The sequence below is a fragment of the Trachypithecus francoisi genome, unplaced genomic scaffold, assembly GCF_009764315.1.
Source record: "Trachypithecus francoisi isolate TF-2019V2 unplaced genomic scaffold, Tfra_2.0 Lachesis_group4, whole genome shotgun sequence".
Taxonomy (NCBI): Eukaryota; Metazoa; Chordata; class Mammalia; order Primates; family Cercopithecidae; genus Trachypithecus; species Trachypithecus francoisi.
Window position 1 is genome coordinate 124034362 of NW_022681469.1, and position 10303 is coordinate 124044664.

Sequence of the window (10303 nt, forward strand, 5' to 3'; positions counted from 1 at the left end):
TATTCAATTTCCCCTTCCCTCCAGCTCCTGATGGTCATCATAATTTGGAGATGATTTTTGCCCAGTTTTAAAGGCACACACAAAATCATTCATTTTTATGCCGGATAAATCTCTACTTTCCCTGAGGACACAAATGCTGCTTGCTCTGCTCTCATTCCAACACCCTCAAAGCTGAAATGGTGCTTCACTCAGCCAACGCTAAGGGCTTGATGCATTCTGGTCCCAGTCTGGGGAGGTGGGAGGATGGAGAGAAGATTAAAACTCTGAGAAAGAAAGAAAAAAGCTGCAGAGATTGCGATAAGGGGCTGGAGTTAGAGACGACCACTGCTACGATTGAGGCATTTATTGGAGGTTGGTTTAGGAGTCAATGTTTTGGTCAGCACCTCCACAATTATTTTTTTTAGTTTTTTAAAAAAAGGGTCTCACTCTGCAACAATCATAGCTCCCTGCAGCTTTGAACTTTTGGGTTCAAGCGATCCTCCCACTTTGAAACTGCCATTGCAAAATTATGACTGAGATAATGAAAGAGATCTCACCTAACTGACTCCATCTTACTTCTAACCTCCAAGCTGTCCTTGTTCATTCTTGAGCGTAAGCTGAACAACCTTTGGGAGGAACTTACAGTTTATAGTTTAAAACAAAGATGGTAATAGCCCATTTCCCAAAACAAACCTCCTTCTTACCTGGGGACTAGACTGTCCTTATAGGACTAAGAAATTAGCCACAAGATTAGAAATTCTGGTTTGGATCCAGGCACGGTGGCTCAAGCCTGTAATCCCAGCACTGTGGGAGGCCGAGGTGGGTGGATCACTTGAGGTCAGGAGTTCAAGACCAGCCTGGCCAACATGGTGAAAACTTGTCCCTACTAAAAATACAAAAATCAACCAGGTGTGGTGGTGTGTGCCTATAATCCCAGCTACTCAGGAGGCTGAGTAGCTTTAATTGCTTTAACCCAGGAGGCGGAGTTTGCAGTGAGCCAAGATTGCACCACTGCACTCCAGCCTGGGTGACACATTGAGACTCTGTTTCAAAAAAAGAAAAGAAAAGAAAAGAAATTATGGTTTGTGAGTCACGCAGCTGGAGGTACAACACTAACCCTCCCTGAACTGCTAAGATCAGTGCTTGAGATATTTTGCAGACCCTGGACTTGATGGTTCAGCTGGTATCACCCAGATCAAGAAACTGGCTCATCTGATCTTGTAGCTCCCATCTGGGAACTGACTCAACACTAGAAGACAACTTTGACTCCCTAAGGTTTTATCTTGGACTCAACCAATCAGCACTCCTGGCTCACTGGCTTCCCCCCACCCACATGAGTTGTCCTTAAAAACTCTCATCCCCGAATGCTCATGGAGACTGATTTGAGTAATAATAAAACTCCGGTCTCCTGCACAGCTTTCTATGTGTGAATTACTCTTTCTCTATTGCAATTCCCTATCTTGATAAATTGGCTCTGTCTAGGCAGTAGGGCAAGGTGAACCCATTGAGTGGTTACAACCTCAGCCTCCTGAGTTGCTAGGATTTACAGGCATGTACCTTCACACTTGGCTAATTTATTTATTTATTTATTTTTTACTTATTTATTATTTATATTTATTTATTTATTTACTTACTTATTTTTGAGATGTCACCCAGGCTGGAGTGCAGTGGCACGATGTCGGCTCACTACAAGCTCTGCCTCCCAGGTTCACGCCATTCTCCTACCTCAGCCTCCCAAGTAGCTGCGACTACAGGCACCCACCACCATGCCTGGATAATTTTTTGTATTTTTAGTAGAGACAGGGTTTCACTGTGTTACCCAGGATGGTCTCGATCTCCTGGTTTTGTGATCTGCCCGTCTCAGCCTCCCAAAGTGCTGGGATTACAGGTGTGAGCCACCGCGCCTGGCCTATTTTTTTGTTTTGTAGAGATGGAGCCTTGCTATGTTGCCCAGGCTGGTTTCAAACTCCTGGCCTCAAGCAATCCTCCCACCTTGGCCTCCCAAAGGGCTGAGACTATGTGCATCTCCACAATTCTATAACAAGGAAACCCCTCTGGAGTCAGCCTGAGCTTCAGCTGACGAAGCCCTTAAGCACTGGGAAGTCTGGGGTCCTGTCTGAAAGATGAGTTTGGGTGCTGGGGGGAGTGTCTGAGCCACCTCCCCTCTCTCCCTTGGCTAGCACAGTCGATCCACTGCCGTCCCAGCCTGGACTCTTCTTTGCCTGCTACAGGAGTTGGCAGGTGCAGAGGTTGGCCCAGAGTAGCCCAGGCCGTGAACCTCAGGGGATAGGGGCAGTCCCCAACTCCCAAAAGCCAACAGGACTCTCCAGCGGAGAGAACCTGAGCTGCAAGGTCCTGGCATGTCTTGGAGATAAAAATGAAGCAGCATCGTTGTCTGGGGTAGATCATACCTGAGGTTTGTCTTCTCAGGCCAAGGAAATCGAGTACACAGACACAGGAAGTGGGTTTAGGGGCAGAGGTTTATATGCAAAAGAAAGAGAAAGGAGAACAGCTGTGTCTCTCGCGAGAGAGGCACCTGAATGGGACTTCCCTCCCGTGGCAGAGTGCACTGGAGTTTATAGACAGGCTTGAGGAGGTGATGTCTGGTTTACATAGGGTCCACAGACGGGTTGGACCAGGTGTGACGTTTACATAGTGCAGAGAAGCTGGTCGCCCTAACCTAATCTTATTATGCAAATGGATTCTTTGCCTGACTGGCTCCATGTTGTCTTCTCCTTACCATACACACGGTTTGGCAAAGAGAAGAGAAGAGAAGCTACCATTTTGAACATGCGTAGTCCCGGGTAGCCTTTTTCTATTGGCACAGCTGCCAGCATTCACCCATGCAAGCTTGTAGCTTGCTTGTCTCTGTCTGCTGCTTGATTTTACAGGCTGTTTTTTGTTAGAAAAGAAAATGATTTAGGGCCTGCTTTTCATTAAAAGGAAAACCTTACCGAGGACTTCTTTGCCCTCACTATCCGCCTAAATAATTTCTTCTTAACTCCTATATCAAAAACACGGTGCCAAGAGCCATGGTGGTCACTGGTCCATGAGGAGGGAGAGGAAGAGGGTGACATTTCTACGTTCTGTTGTGTTGTGACCTTGTCCTTATAAGCTTGAGGGTCACAGGTCAGCCTTCCCTTTGATTTGGTTCATTGGTCCAGAGGGGACAAAACGGATGTCTGGGACTTTCAGGTTAGTTGCAGAGAAGAGCTCCCAGGCTCTGTCAGTGACACCTTTCGGGGTGCAGCTGTCAGGTAGCCCTGCCAGAATCTGCCTGTTCTGAATACACCCCAGTGACTTCTGGCCTCTTCTCTGTCCCCAAGCCCACGGAGGTGGCTGGGACTGGTTGGGGATTTCTAATTCCAGTTTCTGCCTTGGGAATGGAGAGGAACGTTTCCAGCTGGGTTTAAACACATTAATTCCCAAATTGAGTTTGGCTCTCCTGCTATTTAAAAACCCTATTTGGTAAGCACTTCACAGAGCAATAGCTCTGAAAGAGAAAGATTACTTTCCATTAGCCTGGCTCAGTAGCATGCATTGTTATTCACAAGGCAGTCAAAGGAAATTTAAGTGGAATGTGGGTTTCAAAGTCCAGGTGAGAGGCAGTCTTCCGGATGTCTGGGCTCTCCTCCTGCTAGGGAAGAGAGGACCTGGTAGATGCTGGCTCATTTTTGGTTTTGCTTTGTTTTTTGAGACAGGGTCTTACTCTGTTGCCCAGGTTAGAGGGCTCCATCATGGCATACTTGAGCCTCGACCTCCCGGGCTCACGTTATCCTGCCACCTCAGCCTTCCAAGTAGCTGGTACTACAGGTATGAGCTACCACAGCCAGCTATTTTTAAAAAATTTTTCTGGAAACAGAGTTTTGCCATGTTGCCCAGTCTGGTCTCAAACTCCTGAGCTCAAGCAATCTGCCTGCCTCGGCCTCCCAAAGTGTGGGGATTACAGGCATGAACCGCTATGCATGGCCACTGGCTCACTTTTGACAGCACTTTGCAAACCTCTGTCAACCTCAAACAGTCCAGCAAACAGGGAATTGCCAATGCAAAGAAGCCGGGTGCAGGCTGCCTGCCTTGCCTTGGGACCAGAGTGGCCTGGCGGTGGAGCATGAGAGGAGAGCTGTGGGGGCTGGAACCAGGTGAGGCTGACCCACCTGAGTCCCACTTGTGCTCTGGACACAGTAGTAGGAGCCCTCTCTGTGGTGCTCTGCCCCTAGCCAGGGCCAGCTCATCTTCACCCCTCACTTCTTAAAATTCTTAAAATTCCATTTAAGAATTTTCTGGGTTACTCAGCTCTGCCTGAAACAGCCTTGCTGTAACTGACCAACGGGTTCTCCTTGCCTGCTGCCTAGACAGAGCCGATTTATCAAGAGAGGGAAATTGCAATGGGAAAGAGTTTAATTCACACGGAGCCGGCTGTATGGGAGACCAGGGTTTTCTTATTACTCAAATTAGTCTCCCTGAAAACTTGGGGATTGAGGTGTTTAAGGATAATTTGATGATTAGGGGGTTGGAAAGTGGGGAGTGCTGATTGGTGAGGTTGGAAATGAAATCATAGGGAGCCAGAGCTGTCCTCGTGCACTGAGTCAGTTCCTGGGTGGGGGCCACAAGACCAGATGAGCCAGTTTATCGATCTGGGTGGTGCCGGCTGATCCATCAAATGCAGGGTCTGCAAAATATCTCAGGCACTGATCTTAGTTTTTACAATAGTGATGTTATCCCCAGGATAGAAATTTGGGGAGGTTCAGAATCTTGCAACCTCCAGCTGCGTGACTCCCAAACTATAATTTCTAATCTTGTGGCTAATTTGTTAGTCCTGGAGAGGCAGTCTAGTCCCCAGGCAGGAAGGGGATTTGTTTTGGGAAAGGGCTGTTATTGCCTTTGTTTCAAAGTTGAACTATAAACTAGATTCCTCCCAAAGTTAGTTCGGCCTACGCCCAGGAATGAACAAGGACAGCTTCGAGGTTAGAAGCAAGATGGAATCAGGTCAGATCTCTTTCCCTGTCATCATTTTCTCAGTTACACTTTTTACAAAGGCAGTTTCAAATTTGCCACCTTTCAGTTTGGACAGGACCTGAATTTAAATGAAGAATGAGAGGAGTCTTTTATTCTGCTGCATTTTTTTTTTTTTTTTTTTTTTTTTTTGCTTTTGGTATGAGGAGGTAGGGGGTGGTCGGAAGAGGAGACTTAGACATGCTAGTGACAAGTTTTAATATTCCATCTTTTAAAAAATTTGATATTTTTTTATACTGACATAGAGCAAATAGTACCATGCCATGTTTCATAATTTATTAAGGATCTATCATGTGCTTCTGACAGGTCTAGCATATTTACAGCGGCTACAGGCTTCTCTGGGAAGATGCCTTCTCTTGACTGCCTCAGTGATGTTGGTTTCTGACCATCTGCCCCACCTTGTCTGCAGCGTCCCAGGCAGTTTGAAGTCGTCCGTCCACCCCCTTCTTACCTTAATCTGCTTTCTTTCGCTCCCAGCACCATGTCTATTTGTCGTTTTCTGGGAATAGTGGCCTTGACTAACAGGTGAGCTCTTCCCTCTCTTCTTTCCCCTCTTATTTAACCTTGATTGAGCCTTGAGTCCTGTGCTGGGTCAGGCACTGACATAAAATTGGATTTCGGTCCTCAGGGCTCATAGCCTACTGGGGCCAACGTGATACATAGCAGCATATGACAACACACAGAAAGCGAACCAAACCCAGGCTGGAAGGAGGATGGGTCAGTGGAGACTTTTTCTATTGTTTTGTTGTTTTGAGACAAGGTCTTACTCTGTTGCATAGGCTGGAGTACAGTGGTGACTTTTTGTGTGTTTTTTGGTTTTTGAGACAGGGACTGATTCTGTCACCTATGCTGGAGAGCAGTGGTGCAATCATAGCTCACTGCAGTCTTGACCTTTTGGGCTCAGGTGAGTCTCTTGCCTCAGCCTCCTGAGTAGTGGGGACTACAGTTGTGCGCCACCATGCCTGGCTAATTTTTTTATTTTTGTAGAGACGGGGTCTTCCTCTGTTGCCTAGGCTGGTCTCCAATTCTTGAGCTGAAGTGATCCTCTTGCCTTGGCCTCCCAAAGTGCTGGGATTACAGGTGTGAGCCACTGTGCCCAGCCAGAGAAGGCTTTTTGAGGACATGGCCTGTGTCCTGGAGCACAAGGAGAGTTGAGCTGAGTGAAAGGGAAGTGTAAGGGATGCGACATGGCAAAGGAAAAGAAAGAGAAAGCATGGGTATGGCAAACACTGGCCATTGCTCAAGGCCGCCCACCATCTGAACCCCCTTTCGATGTCTAGGGAGCTCCCTAGCTTGTAAGTCCAGATTAGTGGGCAGCCCACCATTGTGGAAGCCAGAGATGTCAGATGGTCTCATTCCCAGCCTCAGTTTCAGCTCAAATAGGCACATGACACAGGCATCACCAGTGTGTGCCCTTGTTCCATCTTTGATTGGAAACTGGACTGTACAGGACTCTGCAAGGTCCATCCTGCAAGGGAGTGAATGCTTCATTGTCTAGAGGTGGCACTGGTTGCAGGGTTTGTTTGTTGTTGTTTTTTTTTTTTTTGATACGGAGTCTACTCTGTCCCTAGGCTGGAGTGCAGTGGCACAATCTCGGCTCAATGCAACCTCTGCCTCCCAGGTTCAAGCAATTCTCAATTCTCTGCCTCAGCTTCCCCAGTAGCTGGGATTATAGGCACCCGCCACCACGCCTAGCTAATTTGTTTTTGTATTGTAAGTAGAGACAGGGTTTCACCATCTTGGCCAGGCTGGTCTTGAACTCCTGACCTCGTGATCCACCCGCCTCGGCCTCCCAAAGCACTGGGATTACAGGTGTGAGCCACCCTGCCCAGCCAGTTGCAGTTTTATGAGTAGTGTTCACGGCCAGCAGTGCAAGCTGAGGGCTCTTGGCTCAGTGGTGCTGTTATCCCAATGGTCATTCTGGACCTTGACTTTAGACCTCAGCTTGGCCTTGGAACCTCCAGGTCTGGTTCTCCAATACTGGACAACACGTGAGCTCTCCATTATCATTTGTATATTTATTTTTAGAGACAAGGTCTTTCTCCATTGCCCAGGCTAAAGTGCAGTGACACAATCATAGCTCACTGCAGTCCCGAACTCCTGGGCTCAGGACATCCTCCTGCCTCAGCCCTCTGAGTAGCTGGGACTATAGGTGTGTGCCACCATACCTGGATAAATTAAAAAAAAAAATTTATAGAGATGGGGTCTCACAATGTTGCCCAGGCTGATCTCAAAACTCGTGGGCTCAAGCAATCCTCCTGCCTTGGCCTCTCAATGTGTTGGAATTACATATGTGAGCCACAATGCCTGGCCTTTTATTTATTATTGTTATTGTTACTTTTTTTTTTTAAGATGGAGTCTCACTCTGTCGCCCAGGCTGGAGTGCAGTAGCACAATCTTGGCTCACTGCAACCTCCATCTCCCAGGTTCAAGTGATTCTCCCACCTCGGTCTCCCGAGTAGCTGGGGCTACAGGCGTGTGCCACCACACCTGGGTAATTTTTTTTTTTTTTTGTATTTTTAGTAGAAATAGGGTTTCACCCTGTTGTCCAAGCTGGTCTTGGACTCCTGACCTCAAGTGATCTGCCCCCCTCAGCCTCCTAAAGTGCTGGGATTACAGGTGTGAGTCATTGTGCCCAGCCTGGCCTTTTATTTTTAGATTAAACTTTTTATTTTGGGCAAATGGTAGATTCACATGCACTGGTAAAAAAAAAAAACATAATATATAGTATATTAATTATTATATTATTATATATAATAATTATACATATTATACATATTATATATAATGTGTATATATATGTATATATAATACTATATATAATACATATTTATGTAATATATAAATAGATATATTATGTAATATATATTATATAAATATAGATTTTGTAGTGTATATTATATATTATATTTTATAGTGTATATAATATAATATAGTGTATATATAATATTGTGTATAAATAATATACACTATAAAATATAATGCAATTAATATATAATACAATATATAATTATATATAATATGTATTTTTTACCAATGCATGTGAATACTATATATATATAGTATATGCCAATATATTATATATACTATAAATAATATATCATACACATTATATTATATACTATAATATATCATATACATTATATTATATACTATAATATATTGTACACATTATATTATATACTATATGTACTATATTGTATATAGTATATATTATATAGTATTATATACTATAATATATACTATATATTCTCTGGAAATTATATTCTCTGGAAATTCATCCAGGTTGTTATATGTATCAATAGTTCATTCCTTATTATTTCTGAGTTGTATTTTGTGGTGTGGGTGTACCACAGTTGTTTTTTAACCATTCATCCATTCAACCAGACAGGAGATCAAGAAAGATCAATAAAAAACAACACTATAGAGAAATTGGACCTAACAGGCATTTAGATAACACTCCACCCAACAGCAACAGAATACACATGCTTCCCAAGCACACATTAAATATTAACCAGGATAGATCACCCATGAAGTCTTAACCAACTGAGTTGTTTCCGGTTTTGGAATCACACAGAAAACTGCTATGAATGTTTGTGTATACGCTTTTGTGTGTGTATATATAAGTCTCCATACTCCTGGGATAAATACCCAACTGTGCAATTGCTCAGATGGTAGTTGCATGTTTTGTTTCTAAGAATGTACAACCTATTTTTCTGAGTGGCTCTACCATTTTGCACTCCCATCAGTGTTGTAGGAGTGACCCAGTTTCTCCTTATCCTCATCAGAATTAGGTATTATCACTATTTTTTATTTTAGTCACTTTTTATATGTGTAGAGAGATATCTTACTGGGATTTAAAATCGTATTTCCCTAGTTGCTAATTATGCCAAACATCTTTTCATATGATTATTAGCCATCTCTAAATACTCTTTGATAAAATAGATGTCCATGTCCTTTACCTATTTCTAATTGGATTGTTTGATTTTTTTTTTGCTGTAAGAGTTCTTGGCCGGGCGCGGTGGCTCAAGCCTGTAATCCCAGCACTTTGGGAGGCCGAGACGGGTGGATCACGAGGTCAGGAGATCAAGACCATCCTGGCTAACAAGGTGAAACCCCGTCTCTACTAAAAAATACAAAAAACTAGCTGGGCGAAGTGGCGGGCGCCTGTAGTCCCAGCTACTCGGGAAGCTGAGGCAGGAGAATGGCGGGAACCTGGGAGGCGGAGCTTGCAGTGAGCTGAGATCCAGCCACTGCACTCCAGCCTGGGCGACAGAGCAAGACTCCGTCTCAAAAAAAAAAAAAAAAAAAAAAAGAGTTCTTTATATATTTGTGATACTAGTCCTTTGTCAGCTATGTGGTTTGGAAATATTTGTTTCCAGACTGTAGCATGTCTTTTCAACTTCTTTTTCACAAAGCAAAAGTTTAAAATTTTGATGAGGTCCAATTTATCAAAGGTGTGTCTTATGCACCCTCCCAGGGTGAATGAGTAGATCTTAAATGATAAATCTACAGTAATATTTCTTTTCTTTCTTCTTTTTTTTTGAGATGGAGTTTCACTCTTTTTGCCCAGACTGCAGTACAATGGTGTGGTCTCAGCTCACTGCAACCTCCACCTCCCGGGTTCAAACGATTCTCTGGCCTCAGCCTCCCAAGTAGCTGGGATTACAGGCATGCACCACCATGTCTGGCTAATTTTGTATTTTTATAAGAGACCACCATGCTGCTCAGGCTCGTCTCGAACTCCTGACCTCAGGTGATCTACCTGCCTTGGCCTCCCAAAGTGCTGGGATTATAGGTGTGAGCCACCACACCACACCCACACTAATATTCAATCTCCCTAAATCTCTACATTAAACCAAGAAAGGTTGGAAATTTCCAGCTTGCTCACTCTGGGCCACCATCCTGGTCCATGTCTCAGCCAACCAATCAAATTGCTAGAGCCCTTTCTAACTCCCCAAGGTGCAACATTAAATGCAGAGCACATCAAGACCAAATACTTGACCACGGGCCACCAATTACTACTATGTGACTTGAGTGGCCCATGATCCAGTCAAGTGGACACAAAAAATTAATTTTCAGTCTAGCTAAGCGTTTATCTATTTTGTTGATCTTCTTAATAAATAGCTTAATTTCTTTGACTTTTCTATTGTTTTTCTCCTCTTTATTTTGCTTATTTCTGCTCTCATCTTTAATTTTTCCTTCTTTCTGCTTATCTTTGTATAGTTTTTCTTTGTTTTTTAGTTCTTTGAGGTGTTAAGTTAGGTTCTTAATTTGAGATTTCTTCTTTTTTTAAATGTAGGCATTTACC